Source organism: Acomys minous (assembly GCF_964271855.1).
Source record: "Acomys minous genome assembly, chromosome: 8".
Taxonomy (NCBI): domain Eukaryota; kingdom Metazoa; phylum Chordata; class Mammalia; order Rodentia; family Muridae; genus Acomys; species Acomys minous.
Window position 1 is genome coordinate 19,760,521 of NC_140489.1, and position 20,318 is coordinate 19,780,838.

Sequence of the window (20,318 nt, forward strand, 5' to 3'; positions counted from 1 at the left end):
TACCACCCCCTCCCCCTCACGGCATATTGTTTTGGGGCATGGTAAGTGTGCTGTGGGGACTTACAACATAGTTCTGTGTTTCCTGAGGATTCCATTTCCTGCACATATTGTGACATGCTTGTCTGATCACCTCTTGGCAGGTTCTGGATTATTATCCAGTTTTTAGATATTGTAAGTAAAGCTTTTTGGAACATTCTGAACATGTCTCTTTGTAGACCTAGGACATTATTTACTTGAGGAAAGCCTTAGTAACCTGTTAGGTGGTCCATGTACTGAGTCTGTGTGTAACTGTTATGGAATTGCCAGCCTTGTTTTACAAGCTAGGGTGTAGCGTTATGTTCTCTTTCATTGCTTCATGTCCTGGCCAGTGCCTGCGTTGTCAATAAGTACTCATCATGCATTATTTTAATTTGTGTTGTGTATCTTTGAGTTTTTCTATAGTTTGATTAGCCAAACATATGTGTGTCCAAGTCAAAGCATCCATGTGGCGAAATACCACATTTTAATTTCTTTCAGTTCTGCTATGGGGTATGCGATTCCAGTGATCAGAAGGTACACACCTGTTATTGATTCTGAGCAAAAGTGAAACAGGGGTGCTAGGGAGATGGCTCAGTGGATAAGAGGTGTACTCACCAGGACCCAAGAAGTGTAGTCACAAGGGCCCAAGTTGAAGTTCCTAGTACCCATCTTGAAAATTGGTCAACACTGGGGGCCTGGGGCCCTGCCTTTCACTTACTGCAGCATTTAGGAGGGTGAGCCCTGCACCTCGCTGGGCATTTGTCTGTGATTCGGTGGTGGTGGTGGTGGTGGAGGAGGAGGAGGAAGAGGAGGAAGAGGAGGAGGTAGAGGTGGTGGTGGTGGTGCTGCTGCTGCTGCAACCTATGTAGAGGCGTCGTCCTCCCCTCCCTTGTCCTTGGACACCTGTAGCAAACAGGAGACCAGTCTCTGAGATCCTGAGGGTTGAGAACTGGCCATGCCCCTCACTGGCTGCAACACTCAGGAGAGTGGGCCCTGCACTTTGCTTGGGCAGTGGGGTAGAGCTGGCCCTGGTTGTGGTGTGTGTGTGTGGGGGGGGAGGTGGTGGGTGGGGGTGTTGCCAGTGAGCTGTCCCAAGTGTGGGAGAGTGGAGGGAGGGCCAGCTCAGATGTCTCTCAGTCCCAAACACAGGGCTTGGAATTGGCCCCCACACCAACATCAACCCCGTCGATGAACTGCTGGAGTGCAGGAAGGGGCCAGTTCTATGGCTGCAAAACTACAAGATCTCCATGACACAGAGCAACAACAGGATATCTGGAAGGAGTCCCAGTGAGGTTCCAGTATTGATAGATTGGCAGAAGCCAGAGGCCTTAGACCAGACAAACCAGTCATTGCACAGAACATTGGCAAACAAAGAAGTGTGGACAAAAGGGTACACTATGGTACACACTGGCACACTACAGCTTTCACAAAGTGCTTTTTATTTTTGGAGGGGAGGTTGCAAGGGTGGAGGGCAAGTATGAGGGGAGATAAGCCAATGAAAAGTTAAACAAACAAACCAAAAATAGGTGAACATGGGGTCTGGAAGTGTGTGTGTGTGTGTGTGTGTGTGTGTGTGTGTGTGTGTGTGTGTGTGTCCCACACTCCTTGAGTACCTGGAACACTTGGCTCAGTTATAAGCGTGAGTGGGATGAATGAGGCTCCCTGTGGTCAAGAGGGTGGTGGGCGTGGTAGGAGGCTTGTTAATATCTAAAGATCTTTCTTTCTTCCCTGTTACTTAGCTCAGTTGGTAGAGTACTTGCCCAGTATTCACTAAGCCCCTAGTTCACATTTTTTTTCATGGTCACACAAGCCTGTGACCTCAGTGCTGCAAGGGGAGGAGACTGAAGAATGGCTGGGACTTGCCAGCCACCAGCGTAGCTCCTGTTAGCTTCTGTCAGCAAGTGATAAAACAGGACACCTAGTATCCTTCTCTGACCCCCATGAAAGCGTGGGCTCACACACTGGCACACAGTGCCAATACAACACACACACACACACACACACACACACACACACACACACACACACACACACACACCTATGGGGGCAGTTTTATGAGGCTTACATATGAGGTAAGGGGACAGTAGTCAGTCAGCCACACATTCGCTGTGCCTATAGGGAGGCTATGGGAGGCTAAGGCTGTCCTATATAGATCTCATGCTGCTTTCCCAAGAAAAAGACATTCTGCCTACGTGCTTGTTCTCTTCATACCAGTTGCAAAATACTTACATGTAAAATGCTGTAACTTCAGGGCTTGTACCAACAGGCTCAACGCTGGGAAGTTAACACCACCCACTGCGGGAACCTGGGCTTCCCAGGAAGGCCGAGATAAGCCTACACTTGATCATTTGGCTTTAGGTAAAGCCTCAGAGCCTTGCTCCTTCCAAAGCCCCGACTGAAACATGCCTTCAGAGTCTAAGAAGTAAGCTGGGGGCCATGGTACAGGCCTCTGTAGTCCCACCACTGTGGAGGCTGAGGCAGAAGGATTGTGGGGAGTGACTAAAGAGTATCAGTGCAGGGCCAGAGTGTGCCACTCAGTAGTAGAATGCTAGCTTGGTATGTGTGAGGCCATAGACACCATCTTCTGCATAGCGAAAGAACATAAACATATGTTAAGTCTTCCCTTCCCCTGTTTAGGCTCCTTAGACAGACAGACAGACAGACAGACAGACAGACAGACACACACACACACATACACACACACACACACACACAGCTCATAATACTAAACTTAGAGGTTTCAGTCCTATTCTGAATTCCTACCGGTTCCCTGGCCTACAGCAGAACACCTGTGGTCTTGGAGATGCAGCGTCGAGGTGTTATAAAAGTATGGTTGAACGACATTCTTCATGTCAGACCCCGTGGCTACGGTTAGCTCTATACAGCGTCTCAGGTAAGATGTCCTGTCAGTGGTTGCCATAGGACCACAAACTTCTGAGCCATTCGTTGTTCACTCTGCGGTTGTTCTAAATGCAGTTTTTATATGCATTTAGAGCGCCTCAGAACCGTGGTTGCAATGGGTGATGCCCTGCGAAAGGAATCCTGCAGGGTATTTTTAGCCACAGCATACTTCTCTAATTCCGTAATCGAGTTCCATGCTCCACAGCTTACTTCACTTTATAAGAAGACGGCGTTGCTCTTCCAAGGTACGCCATGTAGTAAATTATTACAAAAGTATGGATGACCTATTTTCCTGCCTGTCCGTGACTTAAAGGAATCGCCTAGGAATTACTATGTACCTATTGTGGCATGTAGATCCTAAGAGCAAAATTTCTAGGGTAATCAATTCTGCTTTTAGCCTGTCAGTCACAGTCCTGACAGGAGACTGATGGTTCCCTAAAGTGAACTAGCTGAGGAGAATTTGATAAAGGACTAGTTGGCAGCTGTGGGCCATATGGGAAAGCCGTTTGGGATGCTGTGCTCACCCTGGAGGGAAGTAGACACAGGCTACGCCAGGCCATGTTCTCACCCTCTGGGCCTGAAGGGGTAAAAAAAAGGAAAGGAATAGGTCTTAGAAACAGAGAGAAAATAGCTGAGCTTCTCAGTACTCAGAAGTGTCCACAGTCTTTTTTTTTTTTTAAAGATTTATTTACTTAGTTATTATGTATACAGTGTTCTAACTACACGTACACCTGCACACCAGAAGAGGGCATCAGATCACATTATAGATGGCTGTGAGCCACCATGAGGTTGCTGGGAATTGAACTCTGGACCTCAGGAAGAGCAGGTGGTGCACTTAACCTCTAAGCCATCTCTCCAGCCTGAATGTCCACATCTTGAGATGCAGATGAAGCTGACCCTGAGCCCGATAGGACCAGGTCTAGGAGCAAGTCCCGCCTCCTCCCTGCCCCACGCTTCATGGCCGTTCTCTTTACAGGAGCCAGAGAGGACCATGAGGAAGGGCACCTGTGCATGGATTGTCTTGGTGTTGTTTTGTTTTCCAAGACAGGGCTTCTTTGTGTAGCCTTGGCTGTCCTGGATTTACTTTATAGACCAGGCCGGCTTCGAACTCACAGAGATCTGCCTGCCTCTGCCTCTCTGAGCGCTGGGATTACAGGCATGTGCTACTGCACCTGGCTGGATGGATCATCTTAACGTTACCTTGGTTTGGGAAGGGAGCAGGTGGTTCTGCTGGGCACTTTACACAAGTACAGTACATATGCATCCTGTTGGGGGTAGCCACACTGCTCAGTCACAAGTGCTACTGGCATGAGTGAGGCTCCCAGTGACCAAGAGGGCCATGGTAGGAGGCTTGCTAATATTCTAAAGAATTGATCTTTCATCCTTGGTGACATAGCTCAGTTGATAGAGTGCTTGCCCAGTGTTCACAAAGCCCCAGGTTTCATCCCTTGCACTCTATAGACCACATAGTGAGTGGTACACACCTGTAGTCTTGGAGACAGGAAACAAGAGAAATAGGAGTTCCAAGTCATCATCATCCACATAGCAAGTTTGAAGTCACTCTCAGCTACATGAACCGTCCCCCCCCCCCCCCACAAGCTTCAGGCAGAACCCCAAGCTTTTTTCAGGTAAGTCCTTTATTTTTTAAGCAGCTGATAATTACTTTTCCATGCTTGGAAAAAGGTACAAAAATCAAAAGGACCTTTCCCCCACAAAAGACACCCTTCTTTTCTGGCCAGCTGTGTGGAGGAAGTGGACAGGGCTAGGTTTTTGTGAAACCCAGGCATCTCACTTTGTAAGAAGAGCTTTCTCTTGCTAGGTGACTTGGGTGGAACCCTATGCTGGCTCATGCTGATTTCCAGCCCGACGGGGGTCTAAAGTCACCTCTGAGCCACACAGGCCTGTGAGGGATCATCTAGATTAGGTTAACTGAGATGGGAACACATACCTTACCTGTTGGTATGCCGATCCATGGGCTGGGTCTCTCGGCTCCATAGGAAGGAGAAAGAGAGTTGTTGAGTGCCAGCATTCATCTCTCTGCTCCCTGACTGCTAGCTGTGTGACCAGCCACCCCATCCCCCTGCTGTATGACTCTCCATAATGGATTGTACCCTCCAACTGTAAGCCAGTGTAAGCCCTTCCTTCTATAAAGAGGCATTTTGTCTTGATAAGGCATAAAATAACTAGTACAGACCCCATCACATCACCAAGACTGGTCAAAGCAGGCTTTTATTAATATGGTGAGAACACGGCATTCCATCCTGGCATACACACACGCTGAAGGTGGTTCTCACCTCTGCCACAGGAGGAGGTCAGCCTGCTGAAGTAGGTGTGCTTTTCGGTTGTTGATGTGCGGGTAAGTTGCACAGAGTACTCCAAGGGCATCTCTGCCTTTTGTCTCATACAAGATTGAGGACGGTGGTGCATTTCTAAGTACTGAACTTGTATGTATAAGCACTTACCAAAAGTGTCATTCCTGGCCTCACTATTGTGTGTGGATCCCCTCGTGCGATGGAGCCCTTTCCTGAGAGCTGAGTGTGTGCGTGCATCCCTGTAGGAATGCATTCACCCCAAGGTTGGAGGAGGATATTGGGCACCCTGTTCTGTCTCTCCCCACCTCGCTACCTTAGTCCTTTAAATATGGTCTTCACTAAACCTGAAACTGGACTGGTGGCCAGCAAGCCCAGTGATTCTTCTGTCTTCGACCCCTACTCTAGAGTACTTGGCATATGGGGCTACACCTAGGTTTTTTGTTTGTTTGTTTGCTTTGTTTTTTGTTTGTTTTTAGGTTTTTGTTTTTAGATTTTTAAAGAGAGTTTCTATGTGTAACAGCCCTGGCTGTCCTAAACTTGCTTTTGTAGACCAGGCTATTCTCGAACTCACAGAGATCCCCCTGCCTCTGCCTTCCTGAGTGCTGGGATTAAAGGCGTGTGCCACCACACCTGCTGTACACCTACCTTTTAAAGGTGGGTGCTGAGGATTTGAATTACAAACTCTTTATTTGTTAAACCATCTCCCCGGCACAAGTTGATGTGAGTGGAGGCCAGAGATAGACATTGGAACTTCCTCAGTTCTCTGTCTTGTTGAGCTCCTGAATCTGGAGATTAATGGCTGCTAGTCTGGCTGGCTAGCAACCCAGGGGCCCTCCCTGTCCTGTCCCCCCAGCACTAGGGTTATCTTTTACATGTGTGTGCTAAGGACTAAACCCAGGCCCTCATGATTTTACAGCAAGCCTTTTACAGGCTGAGCCATCTTCTCAGCCCCTTGCGCTTATTTTGTCTGTCATATCCAGTTTAGATAATTCTGTGTTGTTTTGTTGGTTTGTTTGATCTTTTCTTTTTTTTAAAGGGAGGATTTCATGTTGCCAGACTTGTCTCAAATTTAATATGTAGCTGAGGCTGACTTTGAACTCTTGGTCTTCTAGCTGCTGCCTCCCTAGTGCTGGTATGATAGGCATGTGCCACCACCCTTGATTAGTCTATATAATTCTGAAAGAACCACATTGGCTGTGGCTTTCTCCCGTTTATTTCTCTAGGCATTGTCTTTTTTTTTTTTTTTTAAGTAACACACATTTTAAGAGACACCTTCTTGTCAGGAGAATCCAGAAAGCTTGCTAAGCATCAGAGCAGATGTGCAAATGTTGTCCCCACCTTTAGGGATGCAGTTTATGTTGGGATAGCCCTTTATGTGATGTGAGAATCTTGGGTCCCACAGTCCAGCTTTGGCCACCAGTGAAGAGGAGAGGAGAGAAAGTCTTGGTGATTCTGAGGTAGGGAGAATTGAGCAGGTGGTGAACAGTTGGTTAAGGGAAACAAACCATTAGTTGAACAAGTAGCTAAAGGAACTAGTTGTTGAGGAGAGGTTGAGGAATGGAAGAGAAAAGAAATAATGAGACCCAGGCATTAATGTGGTGTAAACTGAAAGGTCTTGTAGACCAGGAGAACTTTATTTTTCTTCTGTCTCTCTCTATCTGTTGCTTGCTTCCTTGGGCCAACCCCAGTACTTTATTTAAAGTGAAATTCAGTTCTGTTCATTATAGATTACATCATGATTTCCTCTTCTTTTACAATCAAGAGAGCCTTTAAAAATCAACAGAGCAAGAAAACAATCTGACAAAGAAATGCAAACAGTTTTGTAAAACCTACGATAAAGCATATAGCAAAAATCAATCAATTTCCCAGTAATGGTCAGCATGACCTGATTGTTATTTCTTAAGCAATACTTGGGAAAGTTTAATCATAAATTTCCCCGGGCTAAGCCTTTGTGTTTACAGGATTGTTATAGCAACATAGCTTGAAACTAAATGTTCTTTAACAAAGAAAAAACTTGACTTACTTCCAGTCCCAAACCAACAGGTGTGCTATCTAAGTCTAGGCTAACTGCCAAGGGGTCCTCTATTGTAAAGTATCTGTGAAACATGACGTCCCAAGTCCACCTTCTATTGCTCTCAAAGCAGATTCTAAAGAAACTTTTCTGTAGCTAACAGTATCTAGCCAGGTACTGTTGTGTCAAGGTCCTAACTTTCTTCCAAGCAGTTTCTGCACACAAAAATCAAGGTCAAGACTCTTTCATTGTCTCAAGCTTTTGGCTAGAAGCCTTCTTTCAACATTCTCTGTGAGAAAAGTTTTCCAGTGTAAATTTCATTAGGGCTGAGAAATAAAGAGAAAAGCAGTTTTAGGAGCAAAAGTAAATTTCAAAGTAGGGTTTTTGTTTTGGTTTGGTTTTGGTTTTACAGAGGACATGGTTTCTCTGTGTAGCCTTGGCTGTCCTAGACTCACTTTGTAGACCAGGCTGGCCTCGAACTCACAGCAATCCACCTGCCTCTGCCTCCCAAGTGCTGGGATTAAAGCCGTGCACCACCACACCTGGCCCTCACAGTAGTTTTTAGGGAAAATAACACCTGGACCATAGACAATATTTAGGCAGTGGTAATCAGCCAGAGATCTTTGGAACTTTGTCAAGGAAAGCCTCAACAGCTGTTCTGGATGTCGAGCGATCATGCTGGACACTTGACAGTCTTTGGAACTTTGTCAAACAAAGCCTCTACAACTTGTCCTTATGTCTCTGGCACTTGGGAACCACATATACATAGGGGCTTTCTCATGTAGCTCACCTGGGGACACAGGTTTGAAATTAGCCTCTGCCTCTTCCTCCTCCTCCTCCTCCTCCTCCTCAGGTTCTCCTCCTTCCGGCACTGTGTGTGTGTGTGTGTGTGTGTGTGTGTGTGTGTGTGTCTCTACAAATGTTTTTAAAACCTTCTCAGATTCCTTCATGGGGTCTTTTAGGGTCACCTGAGGTATGTGATCATCCTTTAAATTTGCCATGCAAATGGAGAGGTGATGTTTCTGCAAATGGTCACAGGCCAGCAACACAAATAGAATACAGCAGTAGTGAGAACTGCAGTGCTGTTGGCTTTGGTTTTTGTTTTTGTTTTTTTCTTTTTGTCTAAAACAGTCGACTAAAAGAATTGTCTCTCTGTGTGTGTCTGTGTTCCACATATCAGAATGAGCTTGTGCGGCACTCCTATTCTGGGATGTCCATTGCTTGTTATAGTGGTCAGTCTTAAAAATTAACTGTGATTTAAAACTTGGGATGTAGTTTGTATTGCAGCTGGCCACTGCCTGATTGTGGTGTCTGTCATGGTGAGGGTAAAGCTTTCATTGACTCCAGGCAAGTTTGTTAGCCTGTCTGAGCCTTAATTTCTTTATCCTGATACTCCCCACCTGCTCGCCTGGGAGAGTTAAGGGAAAAAACAAATGTCGGATGATTGAGAGCGCACTGGGCACGTGGTCAGTTACTGATAATGGAATCACTGCTGCTGTTTCTTGACACTCTTTGCCACCCGAGTTGAAAGGATGTGTGCATCTGGGTTGTAACAGGGATGCAGTTTACTCCAGGTGACTTGGCAGCATACCCAGTGCACTCAGTATTCCTTGCATAACCTGAAATGTGAGCCCAATTTTTGGAAACTTTTCTCACTGATAGCTTTTCGTTGGCCATTGGGGCACCCTGAGTGATTGCCAGCTGTCAGTCAAAGGCACGAGCCCACAGGACTTCTGTTCTTTGTGCCTCGGGTTGCTGTGAATCTTCTGATGAGCTCAGAAAGATGGACAATCTGGTGTGTTGTTCAGGGTGCCCCTCTGGCCATGTTAGGATCCTACAGATTGTTTACTTGCAGTCTAGGTGAATCTCCCATGTCACTGGGTTCAGTTTTCACACCAAGCACTCAGCAAATACCAATGCCAGTAACCCTCACAGCAGGACTCAGGAGTGGCACTTGTGAGAAGGTAAGGGGATATGATGGTTGTTAATATCCTCAACTCTGTGGATCTAGAATCATCTAGAAGGCAGGCCTCCTGGCACACCTGTGGAGGATTATTTGCATTAGGTTAGCCTCTGGGCATATTTTTGAGGGATTATCATCTTGATTAGACTAATAAGGTGGGGAACACCCCCAAAAGAGTGAGGCTAAAGAAAGACACCATTCCCAGGGCTCAGGTCCTGAAGGGCATGAAAACAAAACAGGCTGAGTACAAATAGTCACCACTCTGCTTGCTGACCGGACACAGTGTGACCAGTTGCTTCAAGCTGATGTGCTCCAAGTTCTGCTGTCATGGACCGTACCCCTAAGCTGTGAGCCGAGTACACCCTTTCTCTGTATTTTATCACAGACACTGGAAAAGTAATGAATGTAGTAGTGGCTTGAGATTGTTTGCCTTTTAAATCCTCCCAAATAGGCCTGTAGGAGATAAAGCGTGCCCCAGAGAGGGGAGGTTTTAGAGGCAGCCGACTGCCATGTGCTGCCTTCCTTAAGCCACTGAGTTTAGAAACTCAGGCCTCCACACTTGGCACTGTGTGGCGAGCTGTTTTAGGGCCAGGTGAGACCCCTTACCTTCGATCGTGGGATCGTGGGGTTCATCCATCCATCTTTCTGTCCTTTCTCTTCCATTTCCTTCACCTGCTGGCTTCGTGTTCCCCCTTTTGTTTGGTCTGGCTATTTGCCTTCCTGATTCCAACTGTGGCAGCCCATACTTTTTCTTCGCTTTGTCCATTTTCAACAAGACTTAGAAGAGTTTAAGGAACCTGTAACACTTGCCTGTTGTTTGCCTCTTTGCCTTTTCTTCTGCTTGGGCCCCAGGTGGTTTCAGATCTGTCTTGGTAGCGTGGAGCCTCACAGGTGAGGTCCATGTGCAAACACAGTGTTGGAAGGCTGTCTGTCCTTCGTTGTTGGAGTACCTGGGCTGGAATTTAAAAGTCACTGGCACCGCCATGTCTCCTTAAAAGTGGGATCAGCAGATGCCGTGGCTGAGAGCTCTGGATTTCCCAGGAAAGTCTTGGTGACTGCGAGCAAGGGTGTGTCTGTGGTTACCAGTGGGCCTCTCCTTGCAGGCAGGCATACAGGCCAGAGACTGTTTGACTCAGAGCGCTCAAGTCCTGTGATTTTTTTTTAAAAGCAAAAGGCCTTAGGTGTACTATGTCCCTTGCCTTGCGTACTTGTTTCTAGCACTTAGAACCTGGCCAAGTGCTTCTAGTAACTTTAAGTTTTGGAAGTAAGGTGATCAAATCATATGTGCCAATTAGATAAGACCACACTGGAACATTTAAAAATAAATGAGTAACTATGGGTAACCAAAAGATAAAGTGGCCCTGGGAGGGCTGGCTGTAATCTAAGCAGGGGTGTCCGTGTTATCCAGAGGTGTCTATGTATGTCAGACTCGAGCCGGCCGTAATTGCCCTCATAAAATATTATTGCAGTTTCTGAGTCACCCGAAAGCTGGTGGAGGTACGGGAAAGAGTGTATAGTCAGCCAGCGCCCTGCCCCTCCCAGCTCCGTTTCATAGAGCTTCTTCATAAGGTCCTTTCTTGGCTCTTTATCCTTTATAAGTAACCAAGATTTTATGAGTAAATGTGCTGAATTTTACTCTTCACATCTTTTAGCTTTAAGTCAGTTTACCTTTTAGAATTTTTTAAAATGAAAATGACAGTCAAATATAGGACTTAAATTTTGTTTTTTAGTTTATTATTGTGTGTGCATGTGATATGTAGATGTGCCTGTGTGTGTCACGATGCCTGTGTGAAAGTCAGAGACCAACTTTTTTTAGAGGTGGTTCCCTCCTTTTTTTTTTTTTTAAGATTTATTTTATTTATTGTATATGAGTGTTTTACCTGCAGAAGAGGGCATCAGATCACATTATAGATGGTTGTGAGCCACCATGTGGTTGCTGGGAATTGAACTCAGGACCTCTGGTAGAGCAGGCAGTGCTCTTAACCACTGAGCCATCTCTCCAGCCCGGTGGTTCTCTCCTTAATCTGTCTTCTGGGCTTCATGCTTCTGTCAGCAAGCTTGGGAATCAAGCACCTACTGAACCTTCTAGCAGCCCGCAAATACAGGTCTTTAGCTCACTGTTTGTACTCTTTTTAATGTGCTTGCAGGTTTGAGGCCAGCCTGGGTCACACAGCAAAGCTATCTTTAAAAAAAGGACGTAAGGGCCTGGAGAGATGGCTCAGAGGTTAAGAGCACTGGCTGTTCTTCCAGAGGTCCTGAGTTCAATTCCCAGCAACCACATGGTGCCTCACAACCATCTATAATATGACCTAATGCCCTCTTCTGGCCTGCAGGTGAACATGGAGGCAGAGCACTGTATACATAATAAATAAATAAATTTTTTTTAAAAAAGGACTTAAGATAGGTACTAACAAGTCCTATTCTAATAAGAGATCTCACACTATCTCATGGGACGTTTTTATTACATTTGTTTATTTACTGTGGCTGTGTGTATATGTGCCTTGTGGATATGTCATGCATGAGTGTGACTAGCAGAGGACAGACAAACAAGAGGGAGTCAGTTCTCTCCTACCCTGTGAGACCCAGAGATTGAACTCCGTGTATCAGGTATGGTAATAAGTGTCTTTACTCCTGGAGCCATCTTGCTAGTCTTTATTATTGTTGTTGCTTTATAATTAATGTGTGTGTGTGTGTGTGTACGCGCGCGCGCACATCGAGATGATATCTCATAGATCTCATTACCCTATGGTAATGACATTAATAGTTGGTGGTGGGATGGTTCTTGCCCTTTCTGTGTATACCTCCTAGAGATTAATTTGATTTTAATCAAATTTTGGAATTACTTTGGTTTTACTTACATATTAATGCAAAGAGATTATTGATTCTTTCTACATAGGTTAACACATACACACACATGCATGCACCTTCATTATAAATGAAGTTTGCAACTGTCATACTTAGATGTGTAAAAGAATCCCTACACTGCCTTTCCCACATACCCAGTGAATAGGTACCATTTAGGGGTTTGAGTGTGCCTCTGAAAGAGCTAGGGGACATTGGAGCCAGCACGGAGCTCACAGATCTGTGCATGGCACAGAGGACACATTAGAGGTGATTTCCGTCAAGTTCTAGCATGCGTATCGGCAGGAGTGGCAGCATTTCTCTTTCTGCTACCTCCTTCCTTTTCCCTCCCTCCTTCTCGCTCCTTCTCCCTCCTTCCCTTTTCTCTTTTGAGGCACAGTCTCTCTATGTATCTGTGACTATCCTGGAACTCAATATGTAGACCAGGCCAGCCTCGAACTCCCCGAGTTCCACTTGCTTCTGTGAGTAAAGGTGTGCTCCACTGCGCCCAGCTGGGATGTTTCATTTTTAAGCTTCTGTTTCTAGAATAATGGCCTGTTTGTTATAGGAAGGGGCACTGATTTCTCTAAGGGAAACTTCTTTTTTTCTCCCACCTGCTTCCCTCTTTCATGTACTTGGCTGTTTCCGAGATGATTTTCCCAATGGTTTTGAAATGTATAGGTTTCCCCAGTGTCCCTGAGCTGCAGCCAACAGACCCAGAGTGCTCGTGGGGAGTCTGTCCTGTTCTTAGTGTTTGATCTTGGTTCTCCCCCGTGTCTCTTGAGGCCCCACGTCTGGACATTCTGGTCGTGTGTTAGGATGTCCTTTCTCTGTTCTGTCCCCACCCTCTTCCCCAGTATTGTGTAAGTTCACTGTCACCAGAGAAGTTAAATGGACTTGCTGCCTCTTATGGGCTGGGTGTGGTGCTGGGTGCACTGTGTATGCCATCGTCGCATTCAGGATCAGGGAGACTCTCTCTGACATGCAGATGAAGGAATGTAGCCAAGGAGCACACACAAGTAATGTGTCCCAACCTCCACCCCAAGCGACAGCATAGACAAACCACACAGGTATATGTCCTTGACTGTCCTTTCTGGAATGTTCTCCAGAGAAGCTCTGGCATCACTCTTGGTCCCCTTTTATGGGCACACAGACCATGAGATAGTTGCCTCTCAACCTCTTGGAAGATTGTACCTACCTCAGGAGCCATCTCGCAGAGAGATGTAGAAAGAAACATCAGTGCCTTGGTGGCCGAGCCTGTGGGTAGCCAGCAGTCCACCAGAGGAGTGAGCCCAGGAAGTGTGCGTGCTCTGTGCAGTTTTAATGCTTTCCTCCCTCAGGCGTCGTCTTTTCCCTGCTTGATGGTCCTGTAGCCTCCGCTGGCCAGCATAGACCGTCCTTTATAGTTTATTGCCTGTCTTTCTCTAGAAGACCCCACATTAGGAACATAGACTCTTCCTCAGGGTCTCCACACCCCGCCAGCATATCTTGCCCCGTTCTCTACAAATGGTGTTGAGTGGCCCTACTTACAAAGGAGCCCAAGAAGCACACTTGGATGCGGTGGCAAGCTTGAGTTTTGTGAGACCTTGGCTCTGTGGGTACCATTTCCGCCCCCTTCCCCAGCTGCGCGGAGTACAAACTTGAGGAGCTGAGTAGGAACTGGCCGTAAATGGGGAGGAGCCAGGCATCAGGAAGAGACAGAGAACCAGGCCCAGTGTATAGGAAGCAGCTGCGTTGTAGCCTGGCTGACCCCAGAGGTTAGCTAGCTACCAGGGAGAAATGAACAGACTGCTTCAGAAGACTTTGAGCCTCCCAGAACCTGGGCAAAGTTGGTACATGTTGTGAGGCATGGCAAAATGGCAAAAATGTCAGCTGAGGCCCCTCTAGGAAGGTGAGTGCTATTTGGTGACAGACAAGTGAACTTTATGGCTTCCAACTTCTGTGTGAGAACTTCTCCTTAGATAGAGCACAGGGGTCCAGAGCACCCCCCCACACACAACCTCCACCCCACCCTGAGGCTCTGCAGCCCTTCCCACCTCTGCCCTCCCCTTATCCTCTGAGCCAGGCTTCTTCCCATTCTGTCCAGGAGGGGCTGCATGGCCTCTCTTGGGAACAGAGTCCTCTGATAGGAAGCCCAGGGCTCTCACATGGTCAAAGCTCCCCCCCACCCCCCCCCAGGCACATGAAGACAGAACTCATAGCCTCTCTCCTGACTGACTGGCTATGGCTTTGCTTCTGTTCTACTTTGATCCATTCATTTCCCCTCCATCTTCCTGAGCCTTAGGCACAATGCTTCCTGCAGGCCAATGACAAGTAGCATCAGGCAAACAGCTATGTGTGATTACGTTTCATTTCTCATGTGTATAGGATCATGTGTTTTGTGTGTAGATGCATGTTTGCATATGTATGGGCACATGTGTGTGGGGGATTTGTGTGTGTGTGGGGGCCTGACATTGATGTTAGGAGTCATTCTTTCACAGTTGCATTTTACACTTTATTCGTTGAGGCAAGCAAGGTTTCAGTTAAACCCAGTGCTCACCAATATGCCTACTGTCCTTAGCCGGCTTGCCTGGGGATCCTTTGTGTCTTCCTCTTAGTTATGAACCTTCATGCCCCCCAACATTTGTGGGGATTCAGGGACTCCAAACTCCCACCTTTTTGTGCACTAAGTTCTTAACCATCTAGCTGGCTTGTGGGGGACGGGGGGGGGGGGGGGGGGAGAAGAGTGCGCTCCAGAGAACGCTTAATGACATTTACATTATTACACAGTGTTAACAAGTACCTGCGCTTCTGGGCGGTAACTGTTTTGGAGCAGAGCGTTGACAAGATGACCTTAGCTTTGCATTACCTTCATAGTAACGGGAGCTCGTAATTGTTGTGCTGTTGCTATGTGCCAAGCCCAGTATTGTCTCGTTTCATCCTCATCATAGTCCCAAGAAGCAGCCGTTTATCTAGCCATCCCGTTTACAGACCAGGAACCTGGAGCTCGGAGCAGTTCAGTATCTTGCCCAGGGCCACACAGCTGAGAACTTGAAATGAAAACTTGGACTCCAGTCTTTAGGACTCTAGTTTCCATGCCAACCAAGCTTAAGGGCTGCCCTTTGAAACACTAACTTTTACAGATTTGTGGTCCAGAAAAGTCAGTGTCTGTGATGGCACTGCGCGTAATACAAAAACAAAATACAGGAGTAATAGGCCCCGCGGTGACTTAGTTTGATCACGAAGGAGTATAAATTGCATTATACAAGCACACAATGCAGTGAGGCACAGCCCCATTAATGATACGCAGCACCGTTACTGATGGACATGACTTTAGTGTGTGTCTGTACATCCCCACACTCTTTCCTCCCTACAGGTGGGGAGCACCTGACTTAAATCCCCGTTGATGCCCTTTCCCCTAGTCCAGTAGGACCAGCCCAAATCTCATAACGTCAGAAGTCCCCTTACCTGGGCCCTCTGCACCTGCAGCCATAGAACTTCTGAGTTGAGCCTGAACACAAGGGTGAGACTCTAGGGCTGTCGGAGCCAGCTGTGCGCTGCGGCTTTGCACACGCCCCGCCATACTCACTAGTTACATCTCCGCTTGCCTTTGTGTTGTCTCGGTTGCCAGGGTGGAGCTGTGTTGTCAGCAACAGAGACCATGGACTTTGAAGATGGAAAGATTCCCTCTGGCCCTTTAAGAAAAAGTTTACCAAATCCTGCCGCAGAGCTGGTTGACAATATAAACCCCCAAAGCAAGAGAGCTTGAGATCTGCCTTCTGTGCACATGGGCCAGCTACAGGGTCAGTGAGGGTACAACGGAGGGAAGACAGGTGGCCTAAGTTCGTGTTCAGTAGACCCCTCCCCCGCCCCTCCTTCCTTCCCTTCCTAACTGCCTTTCTTTGCGAGACAGGACCTTTTGTAGCTTAGGCTGGTCTCAAACTGTACCAGAGGGAGTCGCCGATCTCCTGGTGTCCTGTCTGCATCTCCCAGTGCTGGGGTCACAGGTGTGCATCACCACACCTCGTTTTATTTAGCACTGGAGATACAACCCAGAGCTTTGTGAAGCCATAAACAGGCTGAGCCACATTCCCATCTCCAGTAAATTCTTACAAATATCATAATCGGCGCATTTAATAGACAGGGCCAAAGGTCATGAACTCAACAGCGTGTTGGCTTTCTCTCTTCTCTAGTCATTTTTTTCTGCCTGGCTAGTTAGACGGAACCACTGCTTTTCTTTCCCTGCCACTTTGAATCCATCCTCATACCCACCTACTTTTCCAAAATACATTCCAAAGCTGGGTCCTCCCTCCCTCTGCTCCTCCTCCTGCTCCTGCTCCTCCTCTTCCTGGATATCCACTGCCCTTGTAAAACTCAGTGCCTGTGGTCCTCAGACCTGGAGACTGAGTCTGACTCTGGGCAAGCCCCCTTGTGACCTCCAGCCCACTTATCCCCCCCACAGTCGTTGCCTCTGTGCCTTTTTCTTTCCCAGTTGTTCATTTTTATACTATTTCTCTTTTTCCTCTCCGGAACATAAGCCACATGAAGGCAGCCACCTTTCGATGTTGCCTTTGTTCATTAATACCTCCTCCATGGTGACTGGCAAAGAGGTAAATAGGAAGGGATGAGTGAAGGAACAAACAAATGAATGTTGGTTGATTGGTCACTAGTGAGGGTGGATAATGTTGGAAGCATCCCCAGAAATGTCATGTGAGAAACATCAAAAAGTATTTCAAGGTCACTGAGAGAACACGCCCAGTTCCCTTTCATTTTAAAAACAGGGTCCTGATGGCCACATTCCCTAGGCTCAGCCCCTGAGCACTGCATTAAGTATGCCTGTTATTTCTGTTAGGAGAGACCTTTATTGTGGAAAGGGGTGAAAGAAACCAAAAAAAAAAAAAAAAAAAAAATCCTCTGCCACTATTTCTTAGACCAATGTTTGCCGAACACTGTTAGACCAATGTTGGCCAACCCCTAGTGAGACCTGCCTATTATCTTGTGACCAGAACACAAATGCACATTGCACGTACGGCCACACAAACATCTCACAGCAGATTACTACCGATATTTTCTACTCGTTTCTGTTTGATTCTATCCTATACTTTAAAAACAACCCTAGTTATGACCCATTACATTGACTTCATGACCCATTAAGGCATAGTGTCATACAGTTTGAAAAACCAAAGTTTAAAACCTGGCGCTTTAATGCTGGGGTGATGGCCCAGCAGGTAAGAGCTTAGGACTGAGGTCAAATCTCCAGCACACATGTGACGAGACAGGCTTGTGCCCCTGCCCACCAGTAAGCCCGGCTCTGTGAGAGTGGAGAAGGGGGCATCCCTGGGCCTTGCTGACCAACCCCCAGCCTTGACACTCTGCCTTTGGGTAACAAGTGATAGAGCAGATTACCTGGCGTCCTTGTCCTTTACTGTCCCCTCTGCACAGCACATACACCTTTATACATGCACACAAACCATGTGTGCACACACACCCACACCCACACCCACCTACACCCACCCACATCCTCTGTGTCTTTCCTCGGGAATTCTCTATCTAGCAAAGGGATTTGAACTTGAAAAGATGGATGTCAGGCTGACTGCTAAGTGCATTTTGCAGGGCTATGGGATGTGAGGTGCTAATGAGCCTGCAGAGAAAGGCCCTCTATCCAGACCTCTGCAGAAGTCTGAGGGAGAATGGACCTTGGCCTGGTAATTTTTATTTAGGGTTTTCTTTTCCCCTCAAAAGATTTGTCTTCTTCTTCTTCTTTGTGTGTGTGTGTGTGTGTGTCCTCCCACCCCCTCCCCTGTACGTTGATTGTTTCTTTAAATTAATGGCATTGTCAGTGACCCCTCAGGTAATTTTTTAACTAGAAAGATGTAGAAACCTGATTTCATTTTTATCTTTGCACTAATTTTCCCACTCCATTGTGGGGGGTATGATGTGTGTGTGTGCATGTGCATATACAGTCACATAATACACACACATACATGTGTCTATATAATGAAAGTGCCTTTCTAAGGGAAGTGCTTTATTGTTTTGAATTCCCTAAGATCTTCTGGTGCATGGCCCTCAAGGTCATTTCTGTGAAAAAGGTCTGCATTCTTGTCTTGAGATGAGATGCAGAGATTTCCATAAGTGCCCGACTCTCACGGCTGTAATCACATTACACCCCTCCGCAAGAGGTGTAGTTCAGTGCAGTCTTTCCCGGCCCTTGAAACTTGAGCGCTCCAGTCCCTGTACCTTTCCATTTCAGAAGTTTTTAACTAAACCACATGACCCGCCACATGAAACCAAAGGGAAGGCTTGAAACTGAGGTGTGCTTCCAGCCTCTCCCACTGCCCCGAACCACAACGTCTGTGCTTGGTGCCCTACCCTGAAACAAACAGGGATGGCTTTTTAGGGTCCAAAGCCTGAGACTGGTTGTGAGCACAGCACAGGGAGCTCCATGTCCTGAGTATATTCAGAAATGTCAGTTTGATGATCCTGACGCCAAGACCTAGGCAACAGGTAAATTCTAGAAGCTGGTTGTCAGTGGGGTTGGCTTCCTGAGTAAAGAAGTTACAGTGGCCAGAGCCTAGTGTGTGGGGTGCACAGGAGGAGTGGTGAAAGGGGCTTATGCTCGACTATATTTTTCGACCAAGACCACAACACATGTGAGGAGTTGGCCATATTAGTGTTTGCTACCACTCCGTCCCTGGGCCCTTTGCCTGTGTCTCACCAGTGAGGGAGCCATGACTTTCTCTGGCACCATGACTCGTGCAAGGCCACTTAAGACTGGTCACGTGGCTCCAGGTCCCATTCTTGTTCTTCAGCCTCCCTCTCAGCAGCTGGATCACTTACAGCGGTGGGGGACAAACAGCATCACAGCATCATAAGTGGGAGGGATTGGGGGAACCACATTCCTGGCTTATAGTTGCTTACCTGAGGAGGCTGGTTGGGCCCTGACTGCTTTCTTGTGGGTGTTTTCAGGTGAAAGATTAAACTTCCCCTGCCTTGAAAGCCATCGTGGTGGAAACAAAGGCCCCTGGGGCTCCTGCTCCTGGGACCATCCCCTTGCAAAAGTGTTTGTTGGCGTGTTGGCTGTGGCCTTCTGGTAGCTTAGGCCGTGCTATTCACTAGTCCCTCTGCCCTGGGTTTAGCTGGGAGCCTTTGGTGAAGAAGGGACAGGCCAGCCCTCCCACTGCTGAAGAGCTAGTTTGCCTTGGGGGCTTCTTTTTTTTTTTTTTTTTTAAGTGTAGTTTGGTAACTCGTTGCCTCACCAGCTTACCCGCTCTCCACACCTGCCCGCTCCTTACCTTTCGTGTGTGTGTGTGTGTGTGTGTGTGTGTGTGTGTGTGTGTGTGTGTTTCTGTCTGTCTGTCTGTCTGTATGTCTCTCTCTCTCTCTCTCTCTCTCTCTCTCTCTCTCTCTCTCTCTCTCTTTCTCTCTCTCTCATGCGCCCATGGGGTCGGGGGAGAGACAGGGTTTCCTTGTGTAGCCTTGGCTGCCCTGGACTCCCTTTGTAGGCCAGAGTGGACTCAAACTCACAGCAATCCACCTGCCTCTTCCTTCCCAAATACTGGGATTACAGGCGCACACCACCACACCCCGCTCTTTTGGCTTTCCTTTAAAGTGTACCGAGTAGCTTTTTGCATAGGAAGAGATTCAGGATCCAGGGACTTTACCTGGAAAGTCTGGTCAAAGCCCTGTGAACTACGCCAGACTTAAAATCGTGTACCTGGAAGGGCAGGCTGCAGAAGTTGATGACTTTTAGGTCTTTAATTGCCCAGATTATTAAACCCTCCATGTACATCTTCAGCATAGATGCTCTGGGACCCGGTGACTGGTGGGCTTCGTAGGACCCCTCTGTCTCCACCCGTACACCAGAAACAGTTCATTCTAGGATGCTGCTGCTGTCACTGAGGCTTGAAACTCATTTTAACATGTGCCACGGATGCTTACAAGGCTTCTAAGAAAACTATCTGAAGTGAGAACTGAAACAGAGAATAGAAAAAATTCTTCCAAGAATTTTGGAATGGCTTAGCTTTAGTAGTACTTCAATGCGATTTCTTGGTACTTTTCTTCTCTGTGTTACTTAAAAGGGTTTTGTTTGTTTGTTTGTTTCTTGTTTTCCTGAATGTTGGAAAGGCACCACCAGGGAGGAGAATGAGAGAGGCGCGGAGAAGCATGGGGTGGATGGGTGTGGGACGAGGTAATTTAGCTTCTTTCCAATTCTGTAAATATTTACAAATGACCTTATCAAATGGCTTGGGTACACTAGCCCGGTTGAAAGCAGGGTTATGAGAGCAGCTGCTCC

At 47.1% G+C, this 20,318-nt stretch overlaps 1 protein-coding gene across 8 annotated transcripts in view; it reads left to right on the forward strand.

The window, feature by feature from the left end:
- Nucleotides 1–20,318, forward strand: part of FOXN3 (forkhead box N3) — a 385,252-nt gene that overhangs the window by 211,915 nt on the left and 153,019 nt on the right. The window lies entirely within an intron of this gene.